Source organism: Bubalus kerabau, chromosome 2 (assembly GCF_029407905.1).
Source record: "Bubalus kerabau isolate K-KA32 ecotype Philippines breed swamp buffalo chromosome 2, PCC_UOA_SB_1v2, whole genome shotgun sequence".
Lineage (NCBI taxonomy): Eukaryota > Metazoa > Chordata > Mammalia > Artiodactyla > Bovidae > Bubalus > Bubalus kerabau.
Window position 1 is genome coordinate 126,657,729 of NC_073625.1, and position 20,248 is coordinate 126,677,976.

A 20,248-nucleotide genomic window follows, 5' to 3' on the forward strand; every position below is an offset into this window, starting at 1 on the left:
TGCTTTTGAACTGCAGTGCTGGAGAAGACTCTTGAGAGTCCCTTGGACAGCAAGGAGATTAAACCAGTCAATCCTAAAGGAAATCAACCCTGAATTGATTTGGGTTGGAAATCATTGGAAGGACTGGTGCTGAAGCTGAAGCTCCAATACTTTGGCCACCTGATGTGAAGAGCCAACTCATTGAAAAACACCCTGATGCTGAGAAGATTGAGGGCAGAAGAAGGGGACAACAAATGATGAGATGGTTGGATGACCTCATAAACTCAATGGACATGGGTTTGAGCAAACTCTGGGAGATAGTGAAGGACAGGGAAGCCTGCTGTGCTGCAGTCCATGGGGTTGCAAGAGTTGGACACAAGTGCATGACTGAACAACAACAACTGGTCTCTTAGTTTTTTGATCTCCTCAATTCCAAAGACTGTGACCTCAGCAATGCACTCCAAGGTTATATCTTTGATCTTGTCATTTCCAAAAAATATACTCCCTTCATAGTCTCAATTTCAGGTATCCCCTCTCTCATCACCACTCTCATCTCTGCAGCTTAGTCCAACCAGTACCCAACTCCAACAGTCTTCTGTGTTTGATCCTACCACCTTCTCACTGCCTCTCACTTCCTCCCTGCCCTCCCTTTCCTTTCTATCCACCTCAGATTCCCTGGTCAGTCATTCAACTGACCTCTTTCATCATGCATGGCTGGATAACCCTCAAGTCTGGTTAAATTCAACTCTCTGTGCTACTGCAACCTGCAAGTATGCAGCTGAACATGGTTAAAGAAAATCACACAACGATGCTTACCAATTTCACTTCACGTTCATGACTACTAACTGCAAGTAGTTCCTTAATGCTTCATAGCAATGATATGGTACATGTCCAGTCAATTCATCTGCCACTCTCCTAGAGGACTGTATGACTTCATCCCCCTAGAAATTCGTCTTACCCTCACCTGATGAACTTGCTACTTATTCACAGAACAAAAAAAAAGGAAGCTAACAGAACAGAACTGTCACACACATGCCTTTGTACAACAGCTATTCACCTTACCTACACTTATGCCCAAATGATCTCATTACTATGAATAAATTGGCTTCATTCAATACTTGAAATATCCAACTTTTTCCATAGATTCTACACACTCTTGTCTACTTAAGGATGTCCTTAAAAATCCCTCTATTTTTCTTCTGCATCAATAGATAGCCTTCTGTCAAAGATCAGCAGCATATAGACATGCTATTATTTCTCCTATCTTAAAAAAAAAAAAAAAAAAAAAAAAACTCTAATTGAAGCAACCACCGCCTGACCCAGATCAGTCTTAGCATCACTAACAACGGGACACCTCAATAGTTTGTGCTTTATGAAGTGAGACAATGTGAAGCACACAGCACCACCTATGAAAAATTCTTATCCAAGATGTTTAATCTGTATATGCAATTCTAGTTTTTTAGGAAATACAAGAGAAAGAAGAACAAGTCAAAAGACACCCTAATTTATCAGATATATCCAGAAAGTGGGACACTCTACAGAACAACTGAACTAGTTTCATCAAGTCAATGGGCACCAAAAAAACCCCAAATAGCTTAAAAAAAGACAACAATCACATGCAGTCTGTAGACCTTTGGTTTGAACAGAGCAATACCAGTGACAAACTGGGTTATCTGAATATAGATTAGGTATCATATTAAGACATCACTGTTAATTTTGCTAGGTATAATAATAGGATTATCATGATTATATATGTGATTATGTTAGAAAAAAACTATGTATTTGAAGTAGAAATGAAATTTACTTTAAAGTAATTCAGCCAAAAATAAAGCAAATATAAAAAAAATACAATGTTGTTTTGTTCAAATATATTCAAATTAAGCTATGTAAGGAATGAGGGTGATTTGCAGACTCTTCTTAGACAACATCATTTGAGATTAAGGAGAGTTTCAAAGAGCTTGAAAACAAAAAAGTTATGGTCAATAGTGCTTCTGTTTTACTGGAGGAATTAACTGAAAAAAGATACAGGACATTACAGAAGTTGCCTATTTAGTCACTACGTGAGGTCTAAATAAGCTCCTTTTCCCTGTCCCTCCAATGAAAGCTCTAGACCTTTTCCTTCCCTTTACAGTAAAACTGCTTGAAAGAACTCTCTGGAGTCATTGTTTCCAATTTCCCTCTTTCCCTTCTCACCTGAAGCCCCTCCATGAAGCTTCCCTCATCTCTGTAAGACTGTTCTTGCCACATCCCAAACACCTCCATGACTCCATGCTACCAATTGGATGCTCAGGGCTGTCTTTGTCTTATTCAGCCCATCAGCCGTACTTCACACGGTTGGTCACATCCCCTTTCTGGCTTCCAAAACCCACATTTTTTTTCTCCCCTTACTGTTCACTCCTCAGTTGTCTCTGACACTGGTTTCCGCCCCTCTCCCCCACCTCTACACACACAAGTGCCCCAACTTCTGGACTTTGTTCTAGTGATACTCCCTCTCTCCTGGACGTGGGCACCTTGTGACCTGTTCCCTGTCTACTCAGTCTGTAGTTTGCACCCAAAACACCTTTGCTGATGTGAAATGAAAATATTTCCTGCCATAGTAATCAACAAGAAATGTCACAGCCATCAGGGATTTCTGGCCTCCAAATGTGAATGAGGGCTCCCCAAACCACCATCCAGGGGATGCTGCCACCCCTCATAGTGACTGCTGAGCAGCTGGGGGAGTTCAAGAAGCAAGATGAGCAAGGAGACAGGATTGGCCCCAGATAGCTGAGGTGCACACAAAAGGAATGAACTCAGTGAGCCCAGAGGCTTGCGTCTCCCTGTAGGTAGAAGGCTAAATTCCTTAACTTGATTCCTCATCTTTGATGTTCAGGCTGCCTGCTCCCTTTGTTGAAAACTTATAGAGCCTGATGTCACCCCTGCCTCCTTGGAGCAGTTTTCTCAAAGCTACTGAGATGCTGTCTCCCAGGCTCAGAGTCTTAAATATTCCCACTAAATAAAATAACTCTCGACTTTCAGGTTGTGACTATACTCTTTTGTTGACACTGACATGCACTAAAATGAGTTCAGAAACAGGTTCTGTTGGTGAGCTTCTGCAGAAAGAAGTCTCTAATACTTAAAAACAAACTAAAAGGAAGAGTAGGGCTCAGGTTGGGAGACTAAAAGAACATAATATTCACTTCACTTGTTAGTGTACTCTCTATAATCTGCAGAGAGGAGGCAGCACTGCAGAGAACAATGATGATCAGATTTAGAGCACATTACTGAAATGATTGTTAAAATGTAGATTCCTGAATTCTACCCTCAGTCATTCTGATCCAAGTAGAGATAGAGCTAGGAAAACTGCATTTAGCAAGCACCCCAACTGATTCTGATGCCAACAAAAGTGCTAGTCTGAGAAAGCTTTATCAAGATCCAGGACGGGAAAAGCATAGAAACTGAGTGTAATTGAAAGAATAATTTTATGCTTGTTGAGTCTAATAGTAACTTTAAAATATGGCTTGTTATTGTAAATGTCTTTTTCATTTCATTATTCTAGTAACTCCATTTTATTGTACTTTAAAAACTATGGATGTGGGAGAGGTTAGGGCAGAAATCCTGTCCTTCACCACCACTAGTTTGAGAAGCCCCAACTTTGGAGAAAGAGCTCAGGCTCTGGCATCTCAAAATCCCAGATTCAAATCCTGGCTTTTCTATCTGTCAGATGTTGCCGGATGTGAGACCAGTTTTGCCATCATCTGTAAGCCTTGTGTCTTCATCTGTGAAGTATGGATAATAATACTTTAAAATTTGCCTCCACAGGGCTGTGCGGACCATCTATTGATAGACTTCATCACTCTGTTCTGGCTAACAATTACTGTACTTTTACCATGTGCTAAATACTTCATCAATACAAAAGGTAAAGTTCCTGCAATTGAGTGAAGGTCATTTAACCCCAGCAGCATCAATAGTGCTCAAGGTGTGTGCAGCTGGTTCACTTCCCAGGGTCCCTAGCAGAGCTGGTCCAGGCTGCTGTCAGACACAGCGTTTCAGGTCCCGACCACTGAGCTCCACTGTATGGGAGCCAGCAGAGGTCAGAACCTTAGTCGTCGTGTTAAAACACTTCTGACAAGTCCAGTTTTACTCAAAAGGACAGAAAAAATCAGAAACGTGATAAGCAATGGAAACCAACCTGTAGCTGGTGACTCTGAGGGGGGAGTGAAAGGAAACCATGAGAGACTCACCGAGTACCTGAGTGCCTGCACTGACAAGTGTTTGCCTGGTGGGGAGGGGGATCTTGCCAGATCAGAGCCCTAAAGACAAATGGGCCTTTGTTCCTGCCTGTTCCAGACCCAGACTGCAAACAAACAAACAAACAAAATGATCTCTTACCGGAGATTAGATCTTTTCCCAGCCAGGCAGGCACTAATGGAGAAGCTGTGAAATGGCTCAGTACATTTCCCTGAGGTCTCCTAAAACATGGAGATCAGAACTTTATCTGTGAGGGGTGTTGAGTCCCCACCACAGAGAGGGCAGATACTCCATGGTGCCAGACCAGAGCCAGCCTCTTAGAACAGGTGAGGGGAGCTCTGAACTCAGGACTAAGAGAGTAGACAAAGGGGAAAAAAATCACAGGCCATTTGCTTGTGATTTGTCTTCAGTCTTGTGTCTTTAGTGGACACATATTTGTAGAAATTTTTGCCTTCCAATTCAATAGGTGCCTGGTGGAAAGTAAGCACTTCACAGCCCATCAGCTCTCCTTCTGTATGACGCCCACCTCCCAGTACCAGCAGTAGAAGCCCCAGCCCCAAAAGCCATCTCCCCACTCTTACCAGCTAAGACAAGACTGCTCCCCTCCATCAGTCAGGGGTGAGCCGAGGAGGAAGGAACAAAAGGGCCTGCAAGGAGGGCTGAACAGACACAACGCTCCTCCCAAGCAAGAGACCCGCCTCTCTTCCTTCACACCCCAACTCACACCCCACAGAGACACAGAGAGGGAAAAAAAAAAAAAAAATAGGCCTCTTTCCTCCTGAGAAAGAACTGTTTCACCTCCTCCCCATCTTGAAAAACCAAGTTTGTAGTGACTATTACGGAAGCTTTTACACATACAAAAATGGACAGAAAACACCATAAAGAACCTCCATGTTTTCATAACCCAGATCCAAAGATTATCAGTATTTTGCCAACCTTGTTTTATCCATCTCACACTCCAGTAATTTAAAGCAAATGCCAGGCTTCGTGTCAGTTCCCCATACCAGGTCTTCTTCATTGGGGTGCCATGAGAAAACTAAGTCTTAATAGCCTAAGATATCCATTTATGTAATGAATTAACTTACCTCCTTGGCATCTCTGGAGAAAGAAATGGCAACCCACTCCAGTATTTTTGCCTGGAGAATCCCTTGGACAGAGAAGCCTGGCGGGTTATAGTCCATAGGGCCTCAAAGAGTTGGACATGACTGAAGCAACTTAGCATAGCACACTTTGGCATCTAGAATAGTATTTGCTATTACCTGCCTCGGGAGAACTGAGAGCATAGGCCCTCAACATCATTTTCTGTGGAGCTGAGTTCTGTATAATATTACTCACCCGCTACGTGTTAGGTTCTGTGTATGTACATACATGCCCACAATGTCATTATCATCCAATAGCCATTTCACTTTCAAATTTTTGCCAATTCTCCCAAAAATGTCTTTTACACTAAATTCCTTGAATGAGGATCCCATCAAGGTGGGCACATTTTGTTTGGATGATACACCACTCTCAACTCTCTTCTAATCTATAACAGTTCCCTACTGCTTTATTTTTTTTTTCTTTTTCATGATATACACTTGTTGAAAAAACTGTCATTTGTGCTTTGGAATATGCCACATACTGAATCTGGTTGAGACTTCCTTGTGGTATCAACTTACTCCCCTTTGCTCTGTTTCCTGTAAACTTAGTGTTAGATCCCAAGGCTTCTTGAGATGCAGTGTTTTCAAGTTCAATGATCCTCCCACTGTTTTGATATTCTAAGGGGGGCTAAATCCTGATCCTCTAAGGGAGTTTGGGGTGGGGAAATAAACAGGGAGGTCTCCACATTGCAGTGGTCCCAGAGCTTAAAGAACAACATACTCCAATACTCATAATAGGTCCATTCATTCAGCAAGTACTCATTTTCTACTGTGAGCCAAAGTGGAGATATGACAGTGCAGAAACCAGCCAGAAATCTCACGCCCCAGAATATGCCTCACAGTGAGAGGGTAAGTAGAGAGTAAGACAAAATAAGAACAGTGTGCTTTGTAAGTAGATAGAAAATTAAAGCAGGGAAGATGGAGAGGGATAGTAGGGGCTAGGGGGCAGAGGATCCCTTGTAAATTAGATATTCAGAGATAGCCTCACTGAAAAGCATTTGAGCAAACATTGGAGGGAGTGAAGGAGGGCTCAGGCAGATTTTTGAGAGAAAAGGGTTCCAGATGAAGGACCAACAAATCATTAAGCAGAGACACGCTTGACCTGCTTGAAGACCAGCATGGGGGCCTGGGGAGAGAGGGTGAGGAGGAGAACAGAGCAGGAAGGGGCAGGGAAGTGGTGGCTACAGATCACAGAGGGGTTTCCACTGGTATAAGAACTCTAGCTAAGAACTCGAACTCACTCTACACAAGTCTTGGCTGACTTAGGTTTGAAAGGGATCATTCTGGCTGCTACATTGAGAATCAACTGTGTGGGTGGCAGGTTGGGAAAAGTTAAAAAAAAGAAAGACCTTTTAAGAGGCTACGCAACAAGCCAGGGGAGGAAAACCCAGGATCCTGTTAACTAGAGTTCTTCCCAGGCACTTGCATTTTGCGTTACCAAATTTAATTCTTGCAAACATCCAGTGGGGCGGGTATTAACAATTCTTTTTTATGAGTGAAGAAACTGAGGCTCAAAGAGTTTAAGCCATTTGCTTAAGATATTGTAAATGGTCAAGCTTAAGATATTGTAAATGGGGTGTGAGCCAGACTGTTCTAACTTGTAAGCCTGGTTCTGCCATCCAATATATGTCCCTCTACTCAGTCTGTCTGTTTACTGTCATGCCTCTGCTTTACCAGGTCAACTAGAGTTGCCAGTGACCATTTTGGAAACTTCTATTGACACTTCTTCATGCTCTGTGCTGATCTCCACCTCTTTAATTTCTCAGTGTGCAAACTTCACCCTCATCTGTACTTCAGGACCCAAACTTTCTGTCCCCAGACTAGAATCCTTGATACCATAGTGCCTTCAGCTAACCACCTTCAAGAAGTAGTCTCTATGTCCTGGACTCCAGAAACCTCCTTGTAATGGGCTTCCATTTCTGTCAGATCAGGAACTCCTTTTTTTTTTTTTTTTTTTTTCACTTTTTGGTTGTGCCACACAGCATGTGGGATCTAACTTCCCAGACCAGGGATGGAACCCACAGCCTCTGCATTGGAAGCATGAAATCTTAACCACTGAACCACCAGGGAAGTCTCCTCAAACTCTTGAGTCACTTGAGTTACAACTCAACTCTGCAATGACTCATTATCTTGTTTCTTCATGTCAGTGATAGCTGCCACCCTACCAAAGACGTGCTTTTTCTGCCATATAGACTTGCTGCTTAAAGTGGTGGCCCAACCAGGGATTACGTTGATATTCTTCAGGAAGTGTGTATGCGTGCACATATATACACATCCTGCATCTAGGTGGAACTGAGACTGTTTGACTAGTTATCAGCAATAAAATGTGACCAAAAATAACACGTGTCACTTCTGGGCAAGGTGAGTAAGAATTGAATCTATTCGTTCTATTTGTTTACTGTAACTAAATGAGCTACTAAGTAGAGTGTGTGTGCATGCGTGCCTGCTTAGTTGTGTAGTAGTGTCCGACTCTTTGTGACCCCCATAGACTGTAACCCACCAGACTTTATATATTTATTTCTACTGGTCTAAGTAGAATTCTGAGAATTCATTAGAATTCTTACCTATAGATTCTTCATTGTCCACACAATTCTCTCTTCATCCCAGCATTTCATTAGCACAGTAAAATAACAGTTCTCCCTAGTTTAGCCAAAGCCACCAGTTTCTAAATTCTTTTACATCCAGTGCCTTTTTATTTGTTTACCCCTGCCATGACCCCCAAATTTGGAAAACTGTTGACAGCCAAATTTAACTAATAATTTGTGTTCTTGTTTGTTATCAAAAGGACAGGGCTTCCCTTATGGCTCAGTTGGTAAAGAATCTGCCTGTAATGCAGAAGACCTGGGTTCGATCCCTGGGTTGGAAAGATCCCCTGGAGAAGGGAAAGGCTACCCACTCTAGTATTCTGGCCTGGAGAATTCCATGGACTGTATAGTTCATGGGGTTGTAAAGAGTCAGACACAACTGAGCGACTTGCACTTTCACGAAACATTCATCAAATGGACAAGGATGTTCCTGCCAATCAGGGGCTCTGTAACAACCTAGAGGGGTAGGACAAGGTGGGAGGGAGATTCAGGAGGGAGAGGAATATACCTATGGCTAATTCATATTGATGTATGGGAAAAGCCAAAGCAATATTGTAAACCAATTATCCTTCAATTAAAAATAATTTTTTTTTAAAAAGAGGTTCTGACCAGCATAAGACTGTCATTGTTATCACAATCAGATGACACAAGCTGAGCTTGAAACAAAGAAACTTGATGATTTCCTTGGTCTGAGCAGATTTTTTGGGACAAATGTGCTTCTTCCATTTGACTTTTTGAAACCCTGAAGTGTCTGATGGGTCTCAGGAAACCCTGGGCAAGGAATTCTGGTTTGTCCATGACCTGAAACTGACACCAATAAAATCATAACTTTCTGATCTCAGCTGGCCTCCTAAAAAAACAGGTTCTACCAGTTGACTATATATGGAAGAGTGCTTTTTAAAAAACTACCCCTATCTGCACCCAACTGTGCAAAATTTAGGCACTCTAAGTTTATCTGGAAGAATCTGGCTCCTAAGTGCTTAAAAATAAGGAAAATAGCAATGTAAAACCAGAATTTTAGTGACCACCAGATCAAACAGGGCTTCCCTGATAGCTCAGTTGGTAAAGAATCCACCTGTAATACAGGAGACCGCAGTTTGATTCCTGGGTTAGGAAGATCTGCTGGAGAAAGGAAAGGCTACCCCACTCCAGCACTCTGGCCTGGAGAATTCCATGGACTGTATAGTCCCTGGGGTTGCAAAGAGCCAGACACAACTGAGCGACTTTCACTTTGTTCTTCCCTGGTGGCTCAGATGGTAAAGAGTCTGCCTGCAATGCAGGAGACCAGGGTTCAATCCCTGGGTGGGGAAGATCCCCTGGAGAAGGAATGGCAACCCACTCCAGTATTCTTCCCTGGAAAATCCCACAGATGGAGGAGCTTGGCAGGGTACAGTCCATGGGGTCACAAAGAGTCGGACACAACTGAGTGACTTCACTTACTCACAGATCAAACAGACACAAGCCTCCCTCCTCATCACCTCAGCTCTCAGCAGTTGAGCAGCAGTTATATCAGAAAGATGGACCCTGGGGACAGAACACCAGTGCTGTGATAGATGGGCAGGGTAATTAGCTGCCCAGAATTCTCACACACTAAAGAGCAAAGGAGGACTAAATGGCAACAACACAGGAGGGAAAGAGTGCTACTGAAAAAACAAAGCTTAAGAATTTTGTCTTAAATCTTGGAAACAAGGTGTGATGACCTACATCACAAAGTTTAAGAATATTGTCTTAAATCTTGGTAACAAGGTGTGATGACCTATATCTCGCTCTTCAAACCCCAGTTTAAGTGTATCTTTAGTGAGAACAATGATGTCTGATAGTTGTCTTAAACATAATTTCCTCCAGAAACCCCACCGCTGGGGATTGTGTCAGGGGCCATTTCCAATTTCCCCCCATGTAGTTTTACCTGTTGGACAGGAAGAATTCAGGCCTAGAGTTCTTTAACACTTCCTAAATACCAGAATCAGTGAAGTGATCGGCCTCTCTTTAACATCACCAAGGTGATGACTGTTTACCCCTCTCATCTTAGCAAATTGATGTCAAGGCCAAATGGGGCACCATGCAAAGAGAAAAGCAAAGAGAATATAGAAGAGAAAGAGTTTGATCAAGTCTGTCCTCAGAAGTGCTCCCCATGTCTAAATCCCATAGCCATGAAGTTCAAAGTGGGTGAAGGGAACTCCTTAGAAGACTGCTGCTCTTGCCTGAGCATTAACAGCACTTAGGAAGCATTTTAAAAGTACAGATGCCTTACCCATGCCATTTTTCACAGAACTAGAACAAGTAAAATTTATATGGGAACACCAAAGATCCAGAATTGCCAAAGCAATACTGAGGAAAAAGAACTGAAGTGGAGGCATAACCTTTCCAGACTTCAGACAATACTACAAAGCTACAGTAATCAAAATAGTATGGTACTGGCACAAAAACAGACATATGGATCAATGGAACAGAATAAAGAGCTCAGAAAAAAAACCCACACACCTACGGTCAAGTAATCTTCAACAAAGAAGACATAAATATATAATGGGGAAAAGACAATCTCTTCAGCAAGTAATATTGGGAAAGTTGGATGGCCTCATGTAAATCAATGAAGTTAGAACACACCTCTATGCCATACTTAAAATGGCTTCAAGACCTAAATATAAGACATGATACCATAAAACTTTTAGAAGAGAACATAGGCAAAATAGTCTCTGACATAAATGATAGCAATGTTTTCCCAGGTCAGTATCCTAAGACAAATATAAATAAATGCAAAAATAAACAAATGGGACCTAATCAAACTGATAAGATTTGCACAGCAAAGGAAATGATAAAAAAAAAAAAGAAAAAAAGACAATTTATAGAATAGGAGAGAATATTTGCAAACAATGCAACCAACAAAGGTTTAATTTCAAAAATATACAAATAACTCATACAACTCAGTAACAAATGATCCAATCCAAAAAAAAAAAGATGGGCAGAAGATAAGCATTTCTCCAAAGAAGACATACAGATGGCCAAAAGGCACATGAAAAACTGTTCAACATAGCTAATTATTAAAGAAATGCAACTTAAAACTAAAATGAGATGTTACCTCATACCAGTCAGAATGGCCATCATCGTGAAGCCTACATATAATAAATGTTGAAGAGGTTGTGGAAAGAAGGCAACACTGTTGGTAGGAATGTAACTTGATGCAGCCACTATTGAAAATGGTAAAAACTACAATAAAAAGTTATCATATGAACCAACAATCCCATTCTTGGGCATATATCCAAAGAAAACTATAATTCAAAAAGATACATGCACTCTAATGTTCAGAGTGGCACTATTTACAATAGCCAAGACATGGAAATAACCTAAGTATCCATCAACAGATGAATGGATAAAGATATGGTGTGTATGTGTGTACACACACACAAAGGAATATTACTCAGCCATAAAAAAGAATAAAATATTACCATTTGTAGCAACATGCATCGCATGGACCTAGAGATTATCATGTTAAGTGAAGAAAGTCAGAGAAAGACAAATATATAATATCACTTATATGTGGAACCTAAAAAATAGTACAAATGAACTTATTTACAAACCAGGCTCACAGACATAGAAAACAAACTAATGGTTACCAAAGGGGAAGATGTGGAGAGAGATAAATAGGGAGGATGTGATTAACCGATGTACATTACTGTTTATAAAACAGATAAGCCATAAGAACTTACTACATAACATAGGAAATTATGTTCAATATCTTATAATAACCTATAATGGAAAAAATGTATATATATATATAGATATATATGTCTAACCGAATTGCTTTACTACACACCTGAAACTAACACAATATTGTAAATTAACTATACTTCATAAAAATACAGCTAGATGCTTAATATTCTCCTAGGTAGATTCTGATTTAACTGGCCTGAACCAATAAACATTGACTTAGGCCTTGAAGAATGTGACATGCACAGGGGTGGGTCCTTGGGTGGAACAGGACAAGCTCCAGGCCTTTCGGGATGGGGCAGGGGTAATGCCAGTTCAGCGAAGGTGGACATGGTTGATGGATCAACACAGGAGCTCAGACATTTTAAGTCCCTACTTAGCACAGGCTTTTCCATAGTCCAGGGAACTCGCTGCCTGTGATGAGCCAGAGTTACTGAGGAGGTGGGGTGACAGGGCCTCAGCTTCAATCCAAATCTCCAAGACTTTCAGGTCAAATGTCATTAACTCTGGGCTCCCTGACCAAAGTGAAGATGTGAATAACTCTTATCTGTTACTAACCCTTACATCAAAGTGGACCTTTCAACTTTCTCTCCTCCCATCTGTGACCTTGAGCGTGATCGCCAGATGACACAGGCAGCAGTGGTGTGAAAAGTCATCTCCTGGACAAAGAGTGGTCCCAGAGGAAGGCTCACACTCCACTCTGCTGTTGGCCCATGGTCAGTCCCTTCTGGATGGCAAGAGCTGATTTTCTGGGGGTTTTCACATCTGCCTCCCTGCCCACCTCACGTACACACAGATCACTTGATTATCTGCGCCTGTGTTGGCAGATGGAAGGTTTGGATCTTTTACTTTAGAGATCAGATATCAGCACTCACTGCTTAATCCCACCCCCAGATCTCCCTCCTTTCACTGTACTCTGGGGCTGGCACTGCTATCATTTGCATTTCACAGATAAGGAAGCTGAATCTTAAAGAAGTTAGAGGGCTTCTGGTAGCAAGTGGCAGCGCCAAGATGTAAATCCAGAATTGTCTGACCATGCTCCTAATTCCTGTACTCAGATGTTCATCTTGTTTGACTTACACTCTCTCAGCCACAGCAGAGCCCACTAACCCCAGAAGCAAATGATCTTAGTGAAAAAGGAAAGTAACTGTGCCATAGTTCTGAGCCCAGGGCACACTCAGGGGCTGGACACTTACCATCTCACTGAATCCATCAGCAGCCCTGGATGGTTGTTGTCCTGACACTTGACCTTTGGCATTTACAGAGTCAACATTTGGGATTTTGACTATCTGAGTCCCTTAGTCTGCAAGAGAAGTCACCTCCAGACCACAACTCAGGGTACAGAGGGGTTCCATACCCTTCAGGTCATGATAGAAATAATTGCTCGTTTGTAGGGCTTCCCTGATAGCTCAGTTTGTAAAGAATCTGCCTGTGATGCAGGAGACCCCAGTTCAATTCCTGGGTTGGGAAGATCTGCTGGAGAAGGGATAGGCTACCCCCTCCAGTATTGTTGGGCTTCCCTTGTGGCTCAGCTGGTAAAGAATCCACCTGCAATGTGGGAGACCTGGGTTTGATTCCTGGGTTGGGAAGATCCCCTGGAGAAGGGAAAGGCTACCCACTCCAGTATTCTGGCCTGAAGAATTCCATGGACTGTATAGTCCATGGGGTCACAAAGAGTCCGACACAACTGAGCAACTTTCACTTTGTGAGCTATGGCTCCCAAAGAAACCAGACTGCTAGTCTGTGTTAACGAAAATTTATACCCAATGATGAATTTCTTTTAATAGACTTACAAATGCCTACAGCTCCATATTCATGAAATCAATAGAGCACACAGATCACTTAAGTTGCTCAGGACACAGATCGCTTAAGCCTGACTGCATAAATGGGGGAAACTGTGCTCTGGTAGCTCTGGTGCCTGATGTCCTTATCCATCAAATGAGAGCAGAACACCTCACCTTAGGACTACTATCAATAAATGAGAACTTGGTAAGAAAGATGAAGATGATGTGGAGCATTTCCAAAGATCTCCAGAGAACTCTCATATGAATGTCAAGTCTACTGTTTGAACATTTTATACAAGAGGAAACCAAGGCTGGAGGAGATCATATGATTGGTCCAGGAATGTCTGGCTCTAAGCCCAGGGTGCTTCCCTCCCTAGAAGCCAATAGCAAGTCATCAAAAAAGTGCCAAACCCTGCATGCTGACTCGGTCATAGAATGTGACTTGGGAAGATGGAGGGGTAAAAGAGAGGGTCACAGAAGGGAGAGGGGTGTTCTTGGGCTTCCCACTCTCCCTCTAACCCCGCCCCCCACCAGTGTTTGCCTGGGGGTGCCAGAACTGTGAGCTTACCTTTGATCACATCTGTTCAGATCAATCAATTCAACCAAAACACTGGTAACTGTGAGCTCAGAACAGTAGACCAGAGGTAACTGGTACTTACTCTTTTTGCCCTCAAGATGTTAATCATCCTAAATGCCATGAGAAGTCAAAGACAAAATATTTAATGCACTGTCTACTTTGCTCCTCTCACTAGAGAGTGAGCACCTGAACCATCTAGTTACCTCTGTGTTGCCAGAGCCTGTGGCCCAGTTACCTCTGGGTCAGGGCCTGTGGGTCATCTTCCTTTACCAAATAAGTGAGTGTTTTCTTCTGGAAAAGAAGGTGTTCAAGGATCTTAGCCCAGGAGGAGGGATTCAAATCCAGCCTGGGATCAAAGAAGCCCAGGCAGATGGGAAAGACCCATGGGATGGGAGGGAAATGGCCTGGAGGTGGGCAAGGGCAGGGTGCTGGGCACAGAGAGGCTCAAGTCTGCCCAGGCAGGGAGACAAAGCTGAGCGTTGGGAGGTGAAGCTGAAAGGGAGATTCAAGCCTCACAGTGAGGCACAGCAACAGGTAGGAGAATCTGGCTTTCACCAGAGGTGCAGTGAACAGCAGATCAAGAGCTTCAGAGCAGGGAAGGGAGCTACCGAGCCGACATGGTGCTGTGCCAGTTCAGCCGTGTGGGGGAGCAGGTGGCGGGGGCAGACCTGCCCATCCCCAAAACCCTCTTCTCCACTCCCTGAGAGTACATGACCAATAAACAAATAGTAGTCACTGCTTCTTGGGCAACTATTACAGGCCAGGCACTGTGACAAGTACTTGATTAACGATCAAAACAATGCTATAATTGTCTGATTTATTTTACAAATGAGGCTGTGGATTTCTCCACAATCACTCTGCTATTAAGAGACAGAGCCAGAATCCCAACTCAGGTTTGATTCAGGGTCCAGAGGTCAAGACAACCCAGGTGCACCCCACTCCCTACCCACCCCCACACTCATGAGATGAGGATCAGGACTAAGATGGTGAAGGCCCACACACAGGGCGCCACTTGGAAGAGTGGAGCCAAATTTCCTGCAAACCCAGCCTTGGAGTCAGACGAATCTGGATCCTAGCTTCATCAGCTATCGTTATGACCCTGGCAAATTACATGAATGCGCTGGGTGTCAGCTTCCTTATCTGTAAAATGTATACAGAACCACCTACCTTACAGAGTTGCTATAAGGTTAGAAGAAAGGATCCTACCATGCCTTGGAACATGGCAGGTGCTTAATAAATGGCACCTTGTGAACCTGAGCCTGCCAGGAGCAGAAGGCTTATCTACTGAGGATGCAGGAAGTCTTCATTTCTGAGAAGAGATGAATGTTCCAGGAGTACATGACTCAATATTTGCCTGGTTAAATCTGGGACCTAGATGTCCATCTCAACAAAATCAACATTGGCCACTTTCAATGTTAACCATTTCAAACACTGATCCAAAGCAATGAGAACCAGAATCTGGAACTCTCAAAGGAGTTAGAGACAAGGAGCTGTTACTGGGAGGGCCAAACTCATGAAAAAGCCTGATATCATAGTATACATGTGAGGACCCCCAGTCCTCAGGTCAAATCTCTGTGTATCCTTGGAAGTCACTCATCCTCTCTGACCCTCTGTTTCCTTATGATCAAAGGGGCTTAATAATCCTTACTTCACAGGGTTGTGGTGGAAACACTAGGGAAATAATAGAGGAGAAGGAACCTTAAGGCTCCAAGACAATGGCATGAGTTCTCCACCTCTATAAAGCAATAGGAAATAAAGTTTTTGCTTCATCAAGCATCCTTCCATTTGAAAGAAGAAAAAGAAATGCTTGCTATTTGACAAACGTTTACTGAAGACACCAATAGGTTATTCTACTAAAGGATCGTTTAACTATGAATTGGGGTGAATAACTGGTATAAGAATCATTTTTCAATGATCATCAAAATGCAAACACAAAATCACTCAATTGTCTCAGAGCATGGACATACCTGAGAGTCTTCTGCAGACAAACAACTAGAGAAGCTCTGCCCAAACAGCCCCACAGGAGTTGGCTGGCTCGCTGCTCAATACAGGAGAAGTCAGTAGACCCAAATTCTCACAAGAAAGCCTGCTGACTTTGCCTCTGAATTTTCCTTCAACTTAGAAAATAAGCCAAACTCACTCCATCTCCCAGCTCCACCCTTTGGTCTTTTGCAAGTAGACTGTGTCCAGGGAAGAAAATGGGAAATCAATGAGGTGATTCCAGAGCAAAACTGGGCTAGACTGATAGCACCAGGGCCTGGGCACCCAGCTTTGATTTCAGGAGAAGTATTTCTCATTTGGGGGCTTTCCAGGTGGCACCAGTGGTAAAGAACCTACCTGTTAATGCAGGAGACATAAGAGACACAGGTTCAATCCTTAGGTTGGGAAGATTCCCCTGAAGGAGAGCATGGCAATCCACTCCAGTATTCCTGCCTGGAGAATCCATGGACAGAGAAGCCCAGCAAGCTACAGTCCATAAGGTCACACAGAGTCAGACACAACTGAAGCAGCTTAGCATGCACGCACACACATTTCTCATTTGGTATTCAAAAGACCTAAAGAGTAACCCCCACCCTCCGCCACCATTCCAAAGCAGGAAAAATAAAAATATGTCAGGTTGTCTCTTGAGCTGTGAGACAGGTCATTCAGAGTCCCAGGCCCCAACTCTGTCTCAGCCGCTCTTAGCCTCTAGGTGTGGAGCAAGAATATATCCAATTTAGAAATTCTGGGCCTGGGCAGAGAGGGAGCAGTAGGAAGGTGAGCAGTCAGGGAGGGACAGTGAATTTAGTCTGAGACCCCAGCGTGGCTGGGCTGCCCTGAAAAGAGCAGATTCCTACTCTGAATTCTGCTCCAGAGAAGAAGGGGAGACACTGCCAAAGAAACCCACCTGAAGTTCACCATGATCTGGAGCTGTGGTTTGAAAGGTGCATTCCCATAGACTCAGATAAATACATTAGATGTTGGCATTCACTCCCCAGGATTAATTTTCTGGCTCGGGATAGCTGCCTCTATCACTGAGCAGTGACTGGAAGACTGCCGCGTGAGGAGGTTGTAAAGAACGAAAGGTAAAGAGGTGCTGACCCAAACAGCAAACACGAGCAGCAGTCCCTGCAGGGCCGTCCCAGGCAGGAGAGCTGGCTCTGGGTTCCTGCTGCCTCTGCACACCAGGTAGTGCTTTTGTATCCTGAACTGCAGCTTCATAAAGCTACCATCTTCAGACTGACCTCTGCACACCAGGTTATTTCCCTATAAATCTCTATCACCTCACCCTTACAGAGGCCAGTGACACTGCTCTATTTCTTCAGTGGAAAAATCTGAGGCTTCGAGAGCTGAAGGCTGTACAAAGTCCATAGCTAGAAGTTGCAGAAAGGATTTGAACCCAGGGCTCTGTGTCTGCATTTGCTTCTCATTCCCAAAGGGAAGAATGAGGAGGGGCTGTAAATCTTTTTCCTTCTACTTGTCTCCCTTGCTTTCTCCCTATGAGGATGGGGACCAATCCAGTGGCAGGTTGAGGGTTCAGTGTTATTGAAAATTCAAAGAAATATACATTAAAATAACAAGATGCCACCTTCTCCCTATCAAATTAATAGCAGTTTTAAAAAAATTATCCTGCAATAAAAATTAATTTTTTAAAAAAAGTAACCACAGAAACACAAAAAATAACCCCCAAACCCAGTAAATATAAACAAATAAACACAAACATAAATAAATGATAAAACTTTAATACCATCAAATATCTAGCCAGAAGTTCAAATACGTGTGTTTGTTTATAAAGCTGATTGTTTTTAAGAGTTTGTTTGAATTAAGGTCCAAATAAAGTCCAGTCATTGTAAAAAAATTACTAGCAGTTAAAAATATATATAATATAGAGCTGAAAGAGCACTCTCATGTGTCTCTTGAACAAAAATAACATGGAACATCTCTTCTGAAGGGCAATTTGGCAAAATGTATCAAAGCATTAAAAATGCCCATTCTCTTTTAAGTCAGTTATTACATCTCCAAAAAGGAAATAATCAGAAAAGCTGTCTGATCCAATCTCAGCCCACACACAACCTGAAACAGCCTCAATTCACAACAATAATAGGAGAATCTACTTTTATGGAATGTCTGCAGGACAGGGAGTGATTAAACAATTAAAATCACATTTATGAAGACTTCTTAAAGCTTTCTAATTTACAAAACACGTTTAGAAAACTATAGAAAGTAGCATGGGCTTCCCTGGTGGCTCAGATAGTAAAGAATCCAACAATGCAAAAGACCTGGGGTTCAACCCCTGGGTGGGGAAGATCCCCTGGAGGAGGGAATGGCTACCCACTCGTATTCTTGCCTGGAAAACCCTATGGGCAGAGGAGGCTGGTGGTCTACAATCCATGGGGTCACAAAGACTCAGACACGGCTGGCTGAGAATGTAATATAATGAGCCACCATGTACTCCTTACCCAGCATCAACATTACTGATTTAAGGCAAGTTTCATTTCTTTGACATAAGAACCCAATCCTCCATCTTGACTATTTTAAGAAAATCTCAGACATTGTATCATTGCATCCATTATGTCACTATGGATCTCTAAAAAGCACTCTTTTTAAAAATATAACCAAATCACCATTATCAAACAAAAAAATTTAGATTAGTTCTCTCAACAAAATAGTAATGGATTCATAATATAATGCAAACTGATAAAGAATATTATAAAACTCTAAAATCTTAGTTGAAAGAGAGAAAAAGCGGGAGAAGAAGAAAAGGAAAGGGAAAAATTATTCACAAAGGAAAATGACTTGCAGGAAATAAATTCAAAATATTGCCAGTAATCTATAATTACCCTTGTGTCATGGGAGTAGATTATTTTTGCTCATTTTTTATTTCATATTTTTGAGTGTATTTTCACTGCTGGAGAGTCTACTATGTTGGATATTTATTATTTCTCCTGCTCTTCTTTTATTGCTCACATTCAAAGTTTCCCTCCAATATGATTTAAAATGAGTTTCCTAGATCTCCTACATCTGAGAATATTTTGTCTTCAAACATGAAGGATTTTTTTCTACACATAAAATTCTGGGTTGACAGCTTTGTTTTTCCACTGCTTCAAAGATGTTGTTCCACTGTCTTTGATCTACATGGATTTAGATGAGAATTCTGCAGTACTTGAATAGGTTTCCCTTTCATATAATATATCATCTTTCTCTGGCTGCTCTCAATATTTTTTTTTTTAATTTTGTTTTCAGCAGTTTAAGTATGATGTGACTGAGTAGTTGTCATTTGTGTTTACTCTGTTTGGGACTCACTGTGATTCCGTGTGTGCTGTGTGCTCAGTTACATCCGACTCTTTGCAACCCCATGAACTGTAGCCAGCCAGGCTCCTCTGTCCATAGGATTTTCTAGGCAAGAATACTTGTGTGTTGCCATTTCCTTCTCCAGGGGATCTTCCCCACCCAGGAATCAAACCTGTGTCTCCTGCAGGTTTTTGCTGGCAGAGTCCTTACCACTGAGCCACCAGGGAAGCCCCTACGCTAACCATACAGAGCTGTTTTGAAGAAGTGAAACATAACAAACCTACAGCATTTAGCACAGTCCTTGGCCCATGGCAAATACTGAGAAAATGTCAATCAGTGCATTATCTATGCATATTGACTTTGATCTCATGTTACAGATACAGATGTTGAAGCATGGCATAGTTTAGTGACCTGACCAAAATTACACAACTGGATAAATGAAAAAGCTGGTATCAAAATTCACATTCACTCAACGATGGAAACAAAAAAGAGAACAATACAAAACCAGATGCAAGATAAGTATATGTCCAGAATTAGAACATAAAGAAAATGCTGGAAATATCATTAGAGAGAAAACTTAGATTAGTCTGGAGCAGGGTTTCTCAAACTTGGCATCACTGACATTTGTGGCTAGATAATTCCCTGGTGGCTCAGTGGTAAAGAATCCATTTGCCTATGCAGGAGACACAGGTTCAATCCCTGGGTCAGGAATATCTGCTGAAGGAGGAAATGGCAACCCACTCCAGTATTCTTGCCCAGAGAATCCCATGGACAGAGGAATCTGATGAGCTACAGTTCATGGGATTGATTGCAAAGAGTCAGACATGACTGAGCAACTGAGCACATACACACACACACAGTATCATAAGACTCTATCCATTTTTTTCCAATAAAAAATATATTTACAAATACATTTTAAGTGTTGTATAATTTCTATTGCTCTATATTCAAGATCACTGACTTCTTTCTCTGTCATCT

At 42.3% G+C, this 20,248-nt stretch overlaps 1 protein-coding gene across 13 annotated transcripts in view; it reads right to left on the minus strand.

Annotated features, from left to right (window-relative positions):
- The window catches only part of ST6GAL1 (ST6 beta-galactoside alpha-2,6-sialyltransferase 1), a 147,892-nt gene that overhangs the window by 47,082 nt on the left and 80,562 nt on the right, over positions 1–20,248 (minus strand). The gene's annotated exons all lie outside the window — the stretch shown is intronic.